Source organism: Lissotriton helveticus, chromosome 1_1 (assembly GCF_964261635.1).
Source record: "Lissotriton helveticus chromosome 1_1, aLisHel1.1, whole genome shotgun sequence".
NCBI classification, from domain to species: Eukaryota; Metazoa; Chordata; class Amphibia; order Caudata; family Salamandridae; genus Lissotriton; species Lissotriton helveticus.
Window position 1 is genome coordinate 890,952,188 of NC_136057.1, and position 17,292 is coordinate 890,969,479.

At 53.4% G+C, this 17,292-nt stretch overlaps 1 protein-coding gene across 2 annotated transcripts in view; it reads right to left on the reverse strand.

Moving 5' to 3' along the window:
• The window catches only part of SCAF11 (SR-related CTD associated factor 11), an 864,597-nt gene that overhangs the window by 298,090 nt on the left and 549,215 nt on the right, over positions 1-17,292 (reverse strand). The window lies entirely within an intron of this gene.

Here is a 17,292-nt window from a genome sequence, read left to right on the forward strand (position 1 = left end):
TCCGGGAGTAAGACCTCACCTCCCCCGGTGGACACGAAGGTGCACATACCCAAGGATGTCGTCAAAGAGTACTATAAGAACGACGACATCCAGCAGTGGTTCAAAGCTTACGAGGTCGCCATGGCCGCCCATCGAGTACCCCTCAGGGACTGGGGTGCCGGCCTGTGGGGGAAGTTTATCAACGAAGGGAGAGACGCCCTGCTGGAGCTCCCTGATGCCGAGAGGACCTCGTAGGAGCACATGAAGACCGCCCTCCTCACGCGCTACGGACTCACCCCCGAGATGTACCGGCAGCGATTCCGAGACTGCAAAAAAATCCCCGGTACCACGTGGGTGGAGTACGTGAACTATTACAGTAGAGCCTTCGAGGGGTGGACTCGGGGCTGCCAGGTCACCACCTACCAGCAGTTGGTCGACCTCATTCTATGGGAACACCTGTCCAATAACTGTTTCGTCGAACTCCGGCAGCACCTCCTTGACAGCAAATTGACTGAGCCACGAAAACTCGCTGTCGAGGCAGACCGATGGGCCAGCACCCGAGTTCACCGGAACATGATGGGAGATTACGGCCGGGGGTCCCCGGGGAACCACTGCCCACGAGGTGGCGGAGTAGGCCAGAGCCGGGGTCGAGACACCCCCCAGGGGTCATCCCCTACCTCCACGTCGCCACCCCTGGCCCGGAGAGGGGGCCCCCCAGCCAGGCCGGGGCCCCGCCCGAACGTTACGTGCCACAGATGCCAGCGACAGGGGCATTATGCGAATGACCCCCTCTGCCCGATGAACCAGCGACCCGGCACCACCGGGCCCACAGCCCGTCAGATCACGGCAGCTGCCCTAGGTGAAGAAAGAAGGGAGGAAGAGGACGACGACGCAGAGCAGGCCGAGTGGGAGCCCGCCGCCATGACCTTAGCCTGCCTGGGTACTCACGACATGATCCCCCGAGGGCCGATCCCCGGCAACACCCAGAAGTACCGCCAGTGGGTCACCATCAACGGTCGCCGGACCGAAGCCCTCCGTGACACTGGGGCCAGCGTGACAGCGGTCCGCTGCCATCTGGTGACCCCGGAACAGATCCTTCCTAACGTCCTGTGTCCAGTCCGATCCGCAGATAACTCCGAAACTATGTGTCAGATGGCCCGCATCCCCTTCGAGTGGGGGGGGGGGGAGTGTCGGGCGTGCTGAAAGTGACTGTCCGCGACGATGCCCCCGTGGACTGCCTCCTTGGGAACGACCTGGAAAGTTCCCCATGGGCTGGCGTCGAACGAAGAGAGCACCTGGGGATGCTATGGCCTTCCCGAGTGGGTCTGTGCGACTACCCGCTCCATGTCCGCCCGAGTCTCCGCCCCAGCGGGGGAAGCTCCAACAGAGGAGCCAGAATGGCCCGCACCTCCGCCGCCCGTCGTCCCCGAGGACGCCGACACCGGGCCCGGCCCCCAAGGGCCCGACCAAGAAGATCTCACCGAGATCGACCGCCTCCGGGAACTCGCTCAATGGCGCCAAGACGGTGGCCCCACCCGCGAACAGTTCCGGCAGGAACAGAAAACCTGCCCCTCCCTCGAGGGGATGCGACGGCAGGCCGCTACGCAAGCCGCCGGAGACCCCGCGGGGTCCCACTGGGTCTACTGGGACAACGACCTCCTTTACAGTGAGCAGAAGATTGCCGAGCTAGGGGCCGGCCGGGTGCTGGTTGTACCCCTCCGGTTCAGAGACTTCCTCCTGAACTTAGCACATGATGTGCCCCTCGCCGGGCACCTGGGCCAGGACAAAACTTACAGCCGTCTGGTGACCCATTTCTACTGGCCAAAAATGCGCACTGATGTACAGAACCACTGCAGGACCTGCCCGACCTGTCAAGCCAGCGGGAAGAGCGGGGGGAAAGTCAAAGCCCCGCTCCAGCCGTTCCCTGTGGTAACCACCCCCTTCGAGCGAGTGGGAATAGACATCGTAGGACCCCTGGATCCTCGCACCTCGCAGGGGCACCGTTTCATCCTCGTCCTGGTGGACCATGCCACCCACTATCCTGAGGCCATCCCTCTCCGAACAATCACGGCCCCCGTGGTAGGCCGAGCCCTCATGAGCATCTTCTCCCGAGTCGGCTTCCCCCGAGAAGTCATGAGTGATCGGGGATCCAACTTCATCTCGAAGCATATGCGGTCCCTATGGCAACAGTGCGGGGTCGCATATAAGTTCACCACCCCGTATCATCCCCAGGGAAATGGACTAGTGGAACGCTTTAACAGGACACTGAAGGGAATGATCAAGGGCCTAGAAGAGCCCCTCCGGCGCAAATGGGATGTCCTGCTGCCCTGCCTCCTGTGCGCCTACCGAGAGGTACCCCAGAAATCCCTGGGGTTCAGCCCGTTCGAACTTTTGTACGGACACCCGGTTCGAGGCCCCCTTAGCCTGGTCAAGGAAGGCTGGGAGACAGCAGTTCGAGATGCCCCACCGGATGTCTACCGGTACCTCCTGACCCTCCGCAATCAGACTCGGAAGTTCAGGGAACTTGCCGAGGCCAACCTGGAAGCCAGTCAGGAGGAGATGAAACGCTGGTATGACCAGAACGCCTCGTCCATCGAGTTCGAGCCGGGCCAGCAAGTCTGGGTCATGGCCCCGGTTGAACCGTGTGCCCTCCAGGACAAATGGACGGGGCCCTTCAAGGTGGTGGAGCGCAAGAGCCCCGTCACCTACCTGGTAGACATGGAGTCCCCCAGGAACCCCCTCCGGGTTCTACACGCTAACCGGCTCAAGCCGCACTTTGCACGCACCGAACTGAGCCTGCTGCTGGCGACCGATGACGGGGCTGAAGACGACTCCGAGCCCCTACCAGATCTCCTCAGCACCACCGAGAAAGACGACTCCTTCGAAGGGGTCCGGCTCTCCTCTACCCTGACCCCAGAGCAGCAACAAGACTGTCGGAAGCTGCTGGGGCAGTTGGCGGATCTGTTTTCCCTCACGCCGGGGGTCACCCGGTGGTGTGTCCACGATGTGGACACCGGAGACAGCCCCCCTGTGAAACAACGCGCTTTTCGAGTGCCCGACCGGGTTCGGGCCTGCATCCAATCCGAGGTGGCAAAGATGTTGGCCCTGGGGGTAGTCGAACCCTCCAACAGTCCCTGGGCCAGTCCCGTTGCCCTGGTCCCGAAAGCTGCTTCCCCCGGAGCCGCGCCCGAGCTCCGGTTCTGTGTTGACTACTGGGGACTGAATGCCGTCACCAGGACCGACGCACATCCCATCCCCAGGGCGGATGAACTGATCGATCGCCTCGGGCCGCCAGATACCTCAGCACCTTCGATCTCACGGCGGGGTATTGGCAGATCGGCCTTACCCCTGGTGCACAAGAACGATCAGCCTTCTCGACGCCAGATGGCCACTATCACTTCAAAGTAATGCCCTTCGGCATGAAAAATGCGCCGGCCACCTTTCAGAGGCTAGTAAATCAGGTGCTGGCCGGTCTAGACCCCGGAACAGATCCTTCCTAACGTCCTGTGTCCAGTCCGATCCGCAGATAACTCCGAAACTATGTGTCAGATGGCCCGCATCCCCTTCGAGTGGGGGGGGGGGGGGGAGTGTCGGGCGTGCTGAAAGTGACTGTCCGCGACGATGCCCCCGTGGACTGCCTCCTTGGGAACGACCTGGAAAGTTCCCCATGGGCTGGCGTCGAACGAAGAGAGCACCTGGGGATGCTATGGCCTTCCCGAGTGGGTCTGTGCGACTACCCGCTCCATGTCCGCCCGAGTCTCCGCCCCAGCGGGGGAAGCTCCAACAGAGGAGCCAGAATGGCCCGCACCTCCGCCGCCCGTCGTCCCCGAGGACGCCGACACCGGGCCCGGCCCCCAAGGGCCCGACCAAGAAGATCTCACCGAGATCGACCGCCTCCGGGAACTCGCTCAATGGCGCCAAGACGGTGGCCCCACCCGCGAACAGTTCCGGCAGGAACAGAAAACCTGCCCCTCCCTCGAGGGGATGCGACGGCAGGCCGCTACGCAAGCCGCCGGAGACCCCGCGGGGTCCCACTGGGTCTACTGGGACAACGACCTCCTTTACAGTGAGCAGAAGATTGCCGAGCTAGGGGCCGGCCGGGTGCTGGTTGTACCCCTCCGGTTCAGAGACTTCCTCCTGAACTTAGCACATGATGTGCCCCTCGCCGGGCACCTGGGCCAGGACAAAACTTACAGCCGTCTGGTGACCCATTTCTACTGGCCAAAAATGCGCACTGATGTACAGAACCACTGCAGGACCTGCCCGACCTGTCAAGCCAGCGGGAAGAGCGGGGGGAAAGTCAAAGCCCCGCTCCAGCCGTTCCCTGTGGTAACCACCCCCTTCGAGCGAGTGGGAATAGACATCGTAGGACCCCTGGATCCTCGCACCTCGCAGGGGCACCGTTTCATCCTCGTCCTGGTGGACCATGCCACCCACTATCCTGAGGCCATCCCTCTCCGAACAATCACGGCCCCCGTGGTAGGCCGAGCCCTCATGAGCATCTTCTCCCGAGTCGGCTTCCCCCGAGAAGTCATGAGTGATCGGGGATCCAACTTCATCTCGAAGCATATGCGGTCCCTATGGCAACAGTGCGGGGTCGCATATAAGTTCACCACCCCGTATCATCCCCAGGGAAATGGACTAGTGGAACGCTTTAACAGGACACTGAAGGGAATGATCAAGGGCCTAGAAGAGCCCCTCCGGCGCAAATGGGATGTCCTGCTGCCCTGCCTCCTGTGCGCCTACCGAGAGGTACCCCAGAAATCCCTGGGGTTCAGCCCGTTCGAACTTTTGTACGGACACCCGGTTCGAGGCCCCCTTAGCCTGGTCAAGGAAGGCTGGGAGACAGCAGTTCGAGATGCCCCACCGGATGTCTACCGGTACCTCCTGACCCTCCGCAATCAGACTCGGAAGTTCAGGGAACTTGCCGAGGCCAACCTGGAAGCCAGTCAGGAGGAGATGAAACGCTGGTATGACCAGAACGCCTCGTCCATCGAGTTCGAGCCGGGCCAGCAAGTCTGGGTCATGGCCCCGGTTGAACCGTGTGCCCTCCAGGACAAATGGACGGGGCCCTTCAAGGTGGTGGAGCGCAAGAGCCCCGTCACCTACCTGGTAGACATGGAGTCCCCCAGGAACCCCCTCCGGGTTCTACACGCTAACCGGCTCAAGCCGCACTTTGCACGCACCGAACTGAGCCTGCTGCTGGCGACCGATGACGGGGGTGAAGACGACTCCGAGCCCCTACCAGATCTCCTCAGCACCACCGAGAAAGACGACTCCTTCGAAGGGGTCCGGCTCTCCTCTACCCTGACCCCAGAGCAGCAACAAGACTGTCGGAAGCTGCTGGGGCAGTTGGCGGATCTGTTTTCCCTCACGCCGGGGGTCACCCGGTGGTGTGTCCACGATGTGGACACCGGAGACAGCCCCCCTGTGAAACAACGCGCTTTTCGAGTGCCCGACCGGGTTCGGGCCTGCATCCAATCCGAGGTGGCAAAGATGTTGGCCCTGGGGGTAGTCGAACCCTCCAACAGTCCCTGGGCCAGTCCCGTTGCCCTGGTCCCGAAAGCTGCTTCCCCCGGAGCCGCGCCCGAGCTCCGGTTCTGTGTTGACTACTGGGGACTGAATGCCGTCACCAGGACCGACGCACATCCCATCCCCAGGGCGGATGAACTGATCGATCGCCTCGGGCCGCCAGATACCTCAGCACCTTCGATCTCACGGCGGGGTATTGGCAGATCGGCCTTAATCCTGGTGCACAAGAACGATCAGCCTTCTCGACGCCAGATGGCCACTATCACTTCAAAGTAATGCCCTTCGGCATGAAAAATGCGCCGGCCACCTTTCAGAGGCTAGTAAATCAGGTGCTGGCCGGTCTAGAGGAATACAGCGCCGCCTATCTCGATGACATTGCGGTGTACAGCCTTCACTGGGATGAACACCTGTCCCACCTCTGGGAAGTCCTGACGGCCCTCCGGCGGGCTGGACTAACCATCAAGGCCAGCAAATGCCAGATAGGCCAAGGGTCCGTGACCTATCTAGGACACCAAGTAGGGAGCGGTCAAGTAGCTCCCCTCCAACCAAAGGTAGACGCCATCCGGGCCTGGGAGCCCCCGGTCACCCAGACCGCCGTCCGAGCCTTCCTGGGGCTCACCGGATACTATCGGCGATTTATAAAAGGCTACGGGAGCATTGTGGGGCCCCTCACAGAACTGACCTCAAAGAAACTACCCCAGAAGGTGCACTGGACCCCCGCGTGCCAGACAGCCTTTGAGACTTTAAAGACTGCCATGTGCACCGCCCCTGTGCTCCAGGCCCCCGACTACAGCAGAGAGTTTGTGGTCCAAACCGACGCATCGGAGCACGGCATCGGGGCGGTCCTGTCCCAAGTTAACCCCGAAGGAATCGACCGGCCTGTGGCCTTCATCAGCCGACGCCTCCTGGCAAGAGAACAGCGGTGGAGCACCATCGAGAGGGAAGCCTTTGCCGTGGTGTGGGCCCTCAAGAAGCTCCGGCCCTACCTCTTCGGCACCCACTTCCGAGTCCAGACCGACCACCAGCCCCTGCGTTGGTTGATGCAGATGCGGGGAGAAAACCCGAAGCTGCTGCGCTGGTCCATCTCTCTACAGGGGATGGATTTCACTGTGGAGCATCGCCCCGGCAACGACCACGCCAATGCCGACGGCCTGTCCAGATTCTTCCGCCTCGGCGAGGAGAATCCCCAAGAAAGTGGGTGACTCTCCCCTGCCTTCAGCTGGTGGGGACGCGTGTTGGACCCGGCCTCATGGCGTGGTCCTACCCCTCCCGCATGGCGGGCCCCGGACGACATCAGCCCTCCTCCGGACCTCGGGCGGCCCATTCTGCCCGACCCTGCACGCCCCAACACCACCGATCCGGCTACCATCCCAGACCCCCCATCATCGGCCTGGCCCCAGCGTAGGCCCCTCACAACCTAAGCACGAGGCCGGGCCCGACTCCATCTTGGGCCCACCACGTCACCACCGCGTGGCCTCGGCCCCAGCCTCGGCCCCAGCGAAGCCCAGACATCGAGGCACCAAGATCCACCCAGGTGGTCGAGTGGCCACTCGACGGATCCGGAGGGAGAGGAGTTTCGATGGCCCTCCAGCCGTCCCCGGACGCCCGGTATCCATCGCCCTCCGGCCTCCCTGGGCGCTGGCTCCACCCCCCTGCTGGGTGTCTGGACACCATCATCTCGGCCCCTCCTGCCCCCAGGCGCGAGGGTCCGGACATCAAAGGACCTCCGTCCTATATCTGGGCCCGCCCCGGAGTAGGACGCCAGTTGTATCCTGGACTGGAAGCCCTGCTGACGCTGTCACGGCCGACACCAGACAAACTCATCCGTAACCCGACGACCTTCTGAGAGCCTGCTGGCGCTGCCGCGGCTCGACCTCTCGGAACCCCCCGGCTCGAGGATTGAGAGCTGTGCGTAGGGTATCCCGTCCTCCGCCCAGAGTAAGACTGTCCCGCTACCTTACCCCTCTTTACGAGACTTTACAGATCCCTCGATCTGCTTGTACATACTACCAAAAAACCGCAACCTTTTACTAGTTATAAAAGCTTAAGAACTTGACCTCTTGTGTGGTGTCCATCTGTAGTGTTGTGATTACTCTGCTGTACGATCCTAGGAGAGGACCATCGTTCAGGAGGCCTCTCAGTAAACGCTCGGCTACTTCTCGACGGAGAGGTGGACCTAGGTGTGGTCAGTCAGACATCTTCTGCCTCCCCGGGGGTCGCCTTTCTAACAGTGAGTAGTGTAGTGAGTAGTGAGTAGAGTAGTGAGTAGTGAGTGCAGAGTAGTGAGTAGAGTAGTGAGTAGAGTAGTGAGTAGAGTAGTGAGTAGAGTAGTGAGTAGTGAGTGCAGAGTAGTGAGTGCAGAGTAGTGAGTGCAGAGTAGTGAGTAGAGTAGTGAGTAGAGTAGTGAGTAGAGTAGTGAGTAGAGTAGTGAGTAGAGTAGTGAGTAGAGTAGTGAGTAGAGTAGTGAGTAGAGTAGTGAGTAGAGTAGTGAGTAGAGTAGTGAGTAGAGTAGTGAGTAGAGTAGTGAGTAGAGTAGTGAGTAGAGTAGTGAGTAGTGAGTAGATTAGTGAGTGTAGAGTAGTGAGTAGAGTAGTAAGTAGAGTAGTGAGTAGTGAGTGCCGAGTAGTGAGTAGAGTAGTGAGTGCAGAGTAGGGAGTGCAAATTAGTGAGTGCAGAGATGTGAAAGCGGAGTAGTGAGTAGAGTAGTGAGTAGAGTAGTGAGTAGAGTAGTGAGTAGAGTAGTGAGTAGAGTAGTGAGTAGAGTAGTGAGTAGAGTAGTGAGTAGAGTAGTGAGTAGAGTAGTGAGTAGAGTAGTGAGTAGTGAGTGCAGAGTAGTGAGTAGAGTAGTTAGTAGTGAGTGCAGAGTAGTGAGTAGTGAGTGCAGAGTAGTGAGTAGTGAGTGCAGAGTAGTGAGTGCAAATTAGTGAGTGCAGAGATGTGAGTGCAGAGTAGTGAGTAGAGTAGTGAGTGCAGAGTAGTGAGTAGAGTAGTGAGTGCAGAGTAGTGAGTAGAGTAGTGAGTAGAGTAGAGAAGTGAGTAGGACATCACAGGCAACAGCTGTGCAAGCTTCTTACACTCACGAGGAGACCACAGGCAGCTGAGGTGCAATCTTCTCCCACTCACAAGAACGACATCACAGGCAGCAGCAGTGCAAGCTTCTTACACTCACAAGGAGACCACAGGCAGCAGAGGTGCAAGCTTCTCACACTCACAAGAAGGACATCACAGGCAGTAACGGTGCAATATTCTCACACTCACAAGGAGATCACTGGCAGTACACACCACATGAACACACTCCATAACACATAGCAACAATACATTGGCATTTACAATGTCATTAGCTCAAACTCAAATAAATCCGAGCCCGATTGCATTTCTAATGCTTGTTGGTTAATGCCACTGTGGCAAATGGTGCTTTGAAAGTGGGTCTCCTCAATGTCCATCACTGTAAGGCCTTCTCCACTCTGTGAGTGAAAAATGCGAGATGTTCCCAGTCCCCTAAAGACTGTGACCATTGGTTTGTTAACCATTCATATGCTGGAATTGTGTGAAGTTGGGCATGAGTTAACACATAGATGCTAAATGCCATAATTCTCAACAACATCCTGCTTTTCATGGTCTGATTGTGACATCTGGTAAAGATGAATTTGATCCTCAAGTGATAGCTCTGTCCTTGGCAATGGTGCTATATTTACTTTTACTTGACACTGAAGGGGGGATGGAAATCAGGTTCACCATGATTCCCAATTAATCTAGTAACATGAATACTTTGGTAACATTGGTCTGGTATTGTTTAAAGGCATTCCCATTTATCGATTTGGTGAGGATGCCCATCTGAACACATTCTTTCAAGGCGGGGTTTCTTAGTAGGCCTCTAACACTACAACTCCCATGAGGCTATACCAGAATAACGTGCATGCGCGAATATGCACTCATGCTATGATGCAGTAATCTCCATGGAAACTACAGCGTTGTGCCAACTACTTAGTATAAATGGCATGATGTTTGTTCTCCCTTTTATCACTGGGAAGGAGACATGGGCACTGTAAGGTATGGCAGGAGACATGGCACCCTTGATGGGGTAAGTACAGGAGCACCCACTTCGAGTACGGACCAATAACTGAGTACATACATGGCTGACTGTTTTCCCTCATCTTTTGTATTTTCTTTTTCTTAGCATGTACTTTGTTAGGTCCCTAAAAGACTACTTTGGATTAGACAAAATGTTCCACATGATACCACAGTGTGACGCCAGGGGCAAGTCCACCACTCCTCCCATGTGACATACCTGTCCCTACAACTCAGGATATGTGTTTAATCATACTTGGCTGCTTCATACTGATAAAAGCCCAGGACCCCATGGGCTACATAGTGTAGGGCTGAAACATGTACGACCAAAACATGTAGAGACGTTATCTCCAAAAGCCCCCTGCCCGTATTGATTTCAATCATACTAGGAATACCACATTTAAAAGGATACATCGGTATTGCAAGGTATTTTTGTTCTAAGACCCAGGCTGGAAACTATCCAAAGTGCTCCCTTGAATATGGTGAGCCCATTCTAGTTTTTATGTACCAGGCTGAGACCAGATGATGAAGCATGGCACCAACACGGTGGGTAAGGGTCTAAAACAAAACAAGAATTGTTTCTATTCCTTAGTTCAAGCTTCCCACCCACTTGTATTTTTTGTGTTGTGAACGTATAGGATATCTTTTGGTGTATAGTTCATGCCCATGTTTAGTCTGATGCACTGGATGTGCTGTTAGTGCCACAAAAGGATACTTTGTAAATACTTTTGAATTGGTTGTATGTCAAAGGTAGAACTGTGAATTGGTATTGCTCCCCCTTCCACAACATCAATTTTATCTTTGGTTGCCTTGGGATGAGAAAATATGCATCTTTGGGGACTAATGTGACAAAGAAATCCTCTTGCTCAGACAGTGATATTACATTTTGTAAAGAGGTCATCTTGAACCTCTCTGTCTTGATGTAGTTGTACAGGGTTAGTAAACAGAACACATACTGGAGTGTTAAGTCCTTTTGGTAACAGGAAGTAAACGAAAACACTACTTGCTTTAGTGCTCTGTGTGGAACTTGCTTCCTTTCGGAGTACAGACTGTTCCCGCTCTAACAATAACGAAATATGGTGTGCCTATACTGTGTTTTTTAGTAGTACATTTGATGTAGCTTGTAAAGATTCTACACAATATCCTTGTAACCATTTTTAACACCCACTTGTGTAAGGGAATATCCCATTCCTCTCAGAAATACCTCACTCCTTTGCTTTCCCCACCCCCCTGGTGCTGCATGGTCAGGGGCGTTGTTGTCTCGTCACCTAGTGGTATTGACAACACTTCTTTTACTCTGCCCTATGCTTACTACTCTTCCACAAAAGGAATGTCTCTGTGGATTTGTTTGTTACCACTGTGTTTAGTCACATTCACCACACTGTGCCTGTAGTTGGAAATATGCTAGGCGTTGGTCACATGGTTGCCTACATCAAGATGCCTCCCTACTATGACTATTGTGAAGGCGACCCCATAACCCTTGCCATTTGATTGTCCTTTTTCATCTTTACCATTGTGGTGTTAACAAATTCTCTGCAAATTTTCACCAACCATTATCTATAATATTTATTTTTACTTCAGGTTTGAAATGTGACGTAAGGCAGGAATACCTTGTGAATACTGTTAATGCACTCAACTGTCTTGCGGTCTAAATCAGTTCACCTTAAAGAGATTAATGGCTTTATGTTTTTACTTTTCAGGAAGGTACTGTAGTACAGGTTACTTGGTAACGCCTTATCTGGTAGAGAATACCTAGCTGCAGATTCCTTACTTTAGAATCATCCCCAAGCATCAAACTGTATCCGGAAGTTTTTCGTGAGCAGTATCCTTGCGTGTCGATAGGTGTTGCTGGTCTCTGTGTGGCATTTCCGGCATCCACGTTGGAAGTGACATGCGCAGTGCCAATATAGGTGGCACACCATCGTGCTGACGTTAGTTTCTTTTCGCGACTTTCCACGCCAGGAGCGCAAAGCCACGTAGAACACTGACCACTGGGTTGCAAAATAATGGTTCTGAAATGGGAAAGCCCTGTCCGTAGAAATCCGTTTGTAAAGATGGGAGGATCTGTAAGGGATCTGCAGCTAGTAAGTCTCTACCAAATAAGGCGTTCCCAAAGGTAAGTAACTTGCTAATCTGATAGAGATTTCTAGTAACAGATTCCTAACATCTGAACTAAATCCTCCCCAGAGGTGGGTCAGCACAACAATTTCACATTAAAAAGCCCTGCAGGACCAAACGGGCAAAGTGCCTGCCCCGACAGACTTGGCTGTCCAGGCAGTAGTGTTTTGTGCATGTGTACAGAGAAACCCACGTTGCCTGGCATTTGTCCAGGACTGGGACTCTGCGTAGAAACGCAGTGGTTGCAGACTTGGCTCTGGTGGAATGAGCATACAAGCCATCAGGGGGTTGCTTCTTTTACTAGTGCTCAGCGGATTTTAAGAGCACGATCCATCAGAATATGGTCTGTTTCTGCACAGCCTTTCCCTTCTTCACTCTGACATAACTCACGAAGAGTTGGTCGTCCACCCGGAACTCTTTCATGCGGTCAAGGTAGAACGACAACACTTTTTGGATCCAGTTGGTAAAGTCGCTCCTGGAGGGAAGTAGCAGAGCCTAAAAAATAGGCACGGTGATGGAATGGCCCATATGAAAGGGAGTAACAACTCTCGACAGGAAGGAGGCTCTAGTAACCAAGACCCAGCATGTTTGGGAAGATGTTCAAGACAGAGACTTAGATGACGACGCCTGAAGCTCACTGACGTTCCGAGTAGATGTTATCGCCACTAGGAAGTCAATTTTGATGGGAAGGAGCCGGAGAGGACAGTTGTGCAGTGGTTATAAGGGAGTGCACATTAGAAAGGTGAGTACCAGGTTAAGGTCCCACTGAGGCATTGTGAAGGTGTAAACACGTGTAGCAGATCTTTCAAAAACCTATGAAAAGGGGATTTCAACAAGGATGGCTGATCTAGCAACCGCAGAAAGACTGAGATGGCAGCAAGAAAACATTTCAAGGTGCCCAAAGCCGAGCTCTCCTGGGCAAGTGAAAAAATAAATAGGACTTGAGAGAGTAGAGCAGAAAGAGGATCAATCGGTCTGCATACCATGCCACAAACTTGCCTCCACAGCAGACATATACTGTCTTTTGTTGGAGAGACGCCTGGCTGCCAAGATAACATTGCAGACGTGGCAGCCATTGCAGAAAGGGTGGAAGGTAGAAAGCTATCAACTGTTGCCGCTCGATCTCCACGCTTGACGGTAGAGCGTTGACAGGTTTGAGTGGAGAACCCTCCCCTGTTGCTGCGACTGAAGATCCTGATCGGAGGACCGATGGCCATGCTCAACAGCTCAGGATACCAAGTCCTCCAAGCACAGTTTAGAGCCACAAGGATGATTTGGGCCCGGTCATTCTTGATCTTCTTGATAACTCTGGGCAGGAGTGGTATGGGCTGGAAGGCGTACAGGAGGCCTGAGCTCCACTTGAGCGGAAAAGCATCTCAGACCAAGAGCCATCTTGGAAACTCCAGCTTGTAAAACTGCAGACGCTGCATGTTCTCTGCAGCTGATAACAGTTCTAACCAAGGCTCTCCCCTCTCTTAAAAGAGGCTTTGCAACACCTTCGGATGGAGACGCCACTAGTGATTCATAGGCATCTTCGGCCGAGTTTGTCCACCCTGGTGTTCAGATAGTCTGCCAGGTGTTGAACCATTAGGAATATGCCCTGCTGTTCTACCATTGTCCAGAGCAGCTGGGTCTCTTGACAAAGGGTCCATGACCCCATTTACCCTGTTTGCTGCATGGCGATGGTGTTTTCTGTGAACACCTGCACTAGCTTTTCCTGGGAGAGTAGAAAAGCTTTCAATGCCAGCCGGATTGCCTGGAGCTCCATTAAATCGATGTGGAGTCCACATTCCGCCGGAGACAAGAGGCATCTGATCTCCACCTCTCCCAGATGGCTGCCCCACCTCAGGAGTGATGCATCTGTCAGTACTGTCAGATTACCGTCAGTTAGGTAAGGGAGAGCGGTCTTCCGCTGACCCAATCGCGGTTCGTTAGCCACCACTGAAGATCGTTTGCAGTTCCTTTGGAGATCTGAACCATGTCGGAGAGATTACCCTAAAGCTGCGCAACTGAAACCACAGGTCCCACTGCAGAGCCCACATATGCCAGTGGGCATGTGCCACAAGCAGGACGCAAAAGGACATGAGGCCCAGCAGTCTCAGAGTCAGTCTCTCTGAAACCCAGGATAGAGGCTGAAATATCAGTATCATACCGTGAGTATCCCAAACTCACAGTTTGGGGTAAGCCTGAAATTGCACTGTGTCCAGAACGGCTCTGATGAAAGGAAGGGTCTTAGAGGGAGTCACGTGTGACTTCGGCACACTGATAGTGAACACCAGTGACTGCAGGATGACCTCTGCACTCTGGAGGTGGGAAACGACAGCCAGGGATGAGCCCACCTTTAACAGCCAGTCATCGAGATGGGAAAAGACTGGCACTCCTGATCTCTGCAGATAAGCTGCAACCACTGCCATGACCTTGGTGAAGACCCAAGGGACACTGGCAAGGTGTAGGAAAGTGCCCTTTTTTGCATGGTTGCCCCCCACCTTTTTCCTGATGTTGATGCTCTTTAACCAAATGTGCAATGGGTTCCTGCCTTTCAGGTACCCAGGGCCTATGTTCTTTCCCTAAAACTGTACTGTTGCATACCCCATTGGTAACTCCCTGGCCACTGGTAAGTCCCTTGTAAAGGGTACCAAAGGTACCAAGGGCAATGTGACTAGGGAATGCCTCTGTGGCTGCAGCACATACTGTGCTACCCTTAGAGGCCCTGTACCCTAACACACACTCTAACCCTCCCCCCCCCCCCCCCAATTGCAGGCTGCTTGTTTTGGTGTAGAGCAAAGTGAAGAGTCGACGTGGCACATATCCCTGTAAGCCATGCCTACAAACCACTGCCTATGGCATAGGTAAGCCACCCCTCTAGCTGGGTGCACTATACCACTTGTGAGGGTACAGGTGCACGAGCCCTATACTCCTACAGTGTCTAAGTCTATTCTTAGATATTGTAAGTGCAGTAAAGCCATAAAGAGTATATGGTCTGGGAGTATGTCAGTATGAACTCCACAGCATCATAATGGCTTTACTGAAAACTGGGAAGTTTGATATCAAACTTCTCAGCACATTAAACCCACTCGGATGCCAGTGTGGAATTTAATGCCAAATGTACTCAGAGGGCATCTTAGAGATTCCCCCTGAAAAACGACTTAACTCTAGTGACCTGGCTGACTGCCTGCTCGCCAGATGCCTCCCAGGTATGTTTCTGGACCCCTGGCTCGAGTGCCACACGCTCTCAGGGTCCTAAAACAAAGTACATTCTGGGCAGAGGTGGCAAACCTCCTCCCCCAGGAGGGGGAGGATCCACGAAGGGGAAGCTTCAAAGGCTTGCCGCTTTTGTGAGCTGACCCAGCCACTTGCTGCTCCCAGCAACTGGTACCCACTGGTTCGGACCCCCACTTTGGACGGGAAATCGGCGGAAAACCAAGATAGGAGAGGTGTGCCCACCTTTGGCAATCCTGTCTCCTATTGGATGCCCATGGTGGTTGAAGAGCGAACTAAAGAGGTTTGGAGGCTGCGGGGGAGCTTGAATGCTGTGGTGGCTGAGCAGGAAAGAACACTGCTGGAAGATCATTCTAAGGCCGTGAAAGGCAGACTGGGGTTTGCTGGGGGCAACAAAGGCAGAAAGACCTGGCCATAGCACTGCTATCTTTGAAGCGCTCGAGCATGGAGTCCATTTTGTGTCCGAAGAGAAAGGAACCATCAAAGGGTATGTCCATAAGCTTGGCTTGGACATCCCCTGAAAAGCCAGTAGTTCTCAGCCAAGCGTGGTATCGTAAGGCCACTGACAAAGAAATCGCTTTGCCTAGCAAGTCTGTTGTATCCAGCCCACATCTGATCATGAACTTGGCTGCATCTCTCCCATAGCTTGAGAGAGTATGTCCCGGGCCTCTTTCAGGACCAAGGGTAGCATCTGCACAACCGAATCCCACAGTGCATGGGAGCCATGTCCTAAAAGCCATGCAGTGCGACAGTGCGAGGCTGGTGGAAAATAACATTTTCTTGCCTACGGTTTCCAACCTCTTGGATTCCTTATCCAGAGGGGTGGTACAGAATGAACCTGAGATTACGCGGCAAGTGGAGGTTTGGACCACCAAGCTCTCTAGGGTAGGGTGCTGAATAGGAAATTGGGGTTCCCTGGGGAAGGTCGATGGCAGCGGGCCCCTGTGCTGGGCTTGGACTAGATCACAAAATGTGCACCCATAAGGGCTTCATTAAAAGGGACAAGCAGTTCAGAGGGGGTCAATACCGGCTGAAGAACCTTCGTCAAGCCGAAGGGGAACACCACAATTTAGTAGTGAGTAAATCCCAGAAACCTCCTGTGAGAGCAGGACTGAGACATCAAAATAAACATTTTCAAAGTCCAGGAATTTTATCAAGCATTCAGACACCAAGTTAATGGTGCTGGAGCAAGAGAGAGCATCTTTAATTTATCCTTGTGGAGGAAGGAGTTAAGCAACATCCAGAAGAGGATGAAAGCACCTCTTCTTGGGAACCAGAAAGCAGTAGAAACAGAACCCTTGGCTTTTCTCTGCCTTGGCAACTAGCTGGATGAGCCTTTTGCTCAAGAGCGTCAACACCGGTCTGGAAAAAATCTTGACACTGTTGGCCGACACCACCAATTAAATGGGACGAATGTGAGAGGGGTAGTGTTCTGAAACACTAGGGCGTAACAAAATGGTTACTTACCTGTGGAAGTGGCTTTGTATCTAGTGATTGAGTCCAGATGTTCTTTTCTCTAGGTTTTGTTTTCTCTTTTGGGCGTTGTCGACCATCATTTGGTGGCATGTCTCTCCTCCTTTGATGTCAGACATACGTCCTGGAAGCCACTGTGTATGGTCACCATCTTCAGATTATCTTTTTTTTCCCCACTTGGCAACTTTAGTTACTCTTTTTGCTTCCTGTTTGCCTTGTATTTAATACCGCTGTTCTCATTTCTAGGGAGGCTAAAGAATCGCATATGAATCCAAAACATTCTTCAAACTGCAAAGTGAGCCTAACAGTGGTCTAATATTTCATTTAGCAGCGTGAACCATTTCTGGGTTCACATGCTGTGCATTGATTTTGTAGTACCATTCTCCCTCCTTTGAAGGCTGGATTGAAATGAGTTTGTATTTCCAAACATGTCCCACCTGCACTTCTCTGTTGGCTTCAATAGCCACACAATGTTTTGTGAAGGTATGCATGGACGACCATGTGGCTTGGCTTCCTTGCAGAAGTCATTTATAGAAATCTTAGCAGTGAATGCCAATAGTGCTTCCCGTTTCCTTGCTGAGTGAGCTCTTGGTTCGTATTCCAGTGCTAACTCTGCTTTCGTATAGCATGTTTGGATTGTTCGCACTAACCACTTTGAAATGGTCCCCTTGGTTTAAGGTAAGCCTTTATTTGCTGTTGCAAAGGAAATGAAGAACTGATTCCCTTTCCTCGCTTGTTTAGCTTCTTAGTGTAGAAGATTTTCATATGTACTAGTCATCAAGAGATTCTTGGAGGGAACAAAGAGGGTAATCTAAACATAGTTCTCACACAGCTTATGAAAGAGCCCTTTGAACACATGTATAAGGCAGGACTTAAATACTTTGCACTCAACACAGCTTTAAT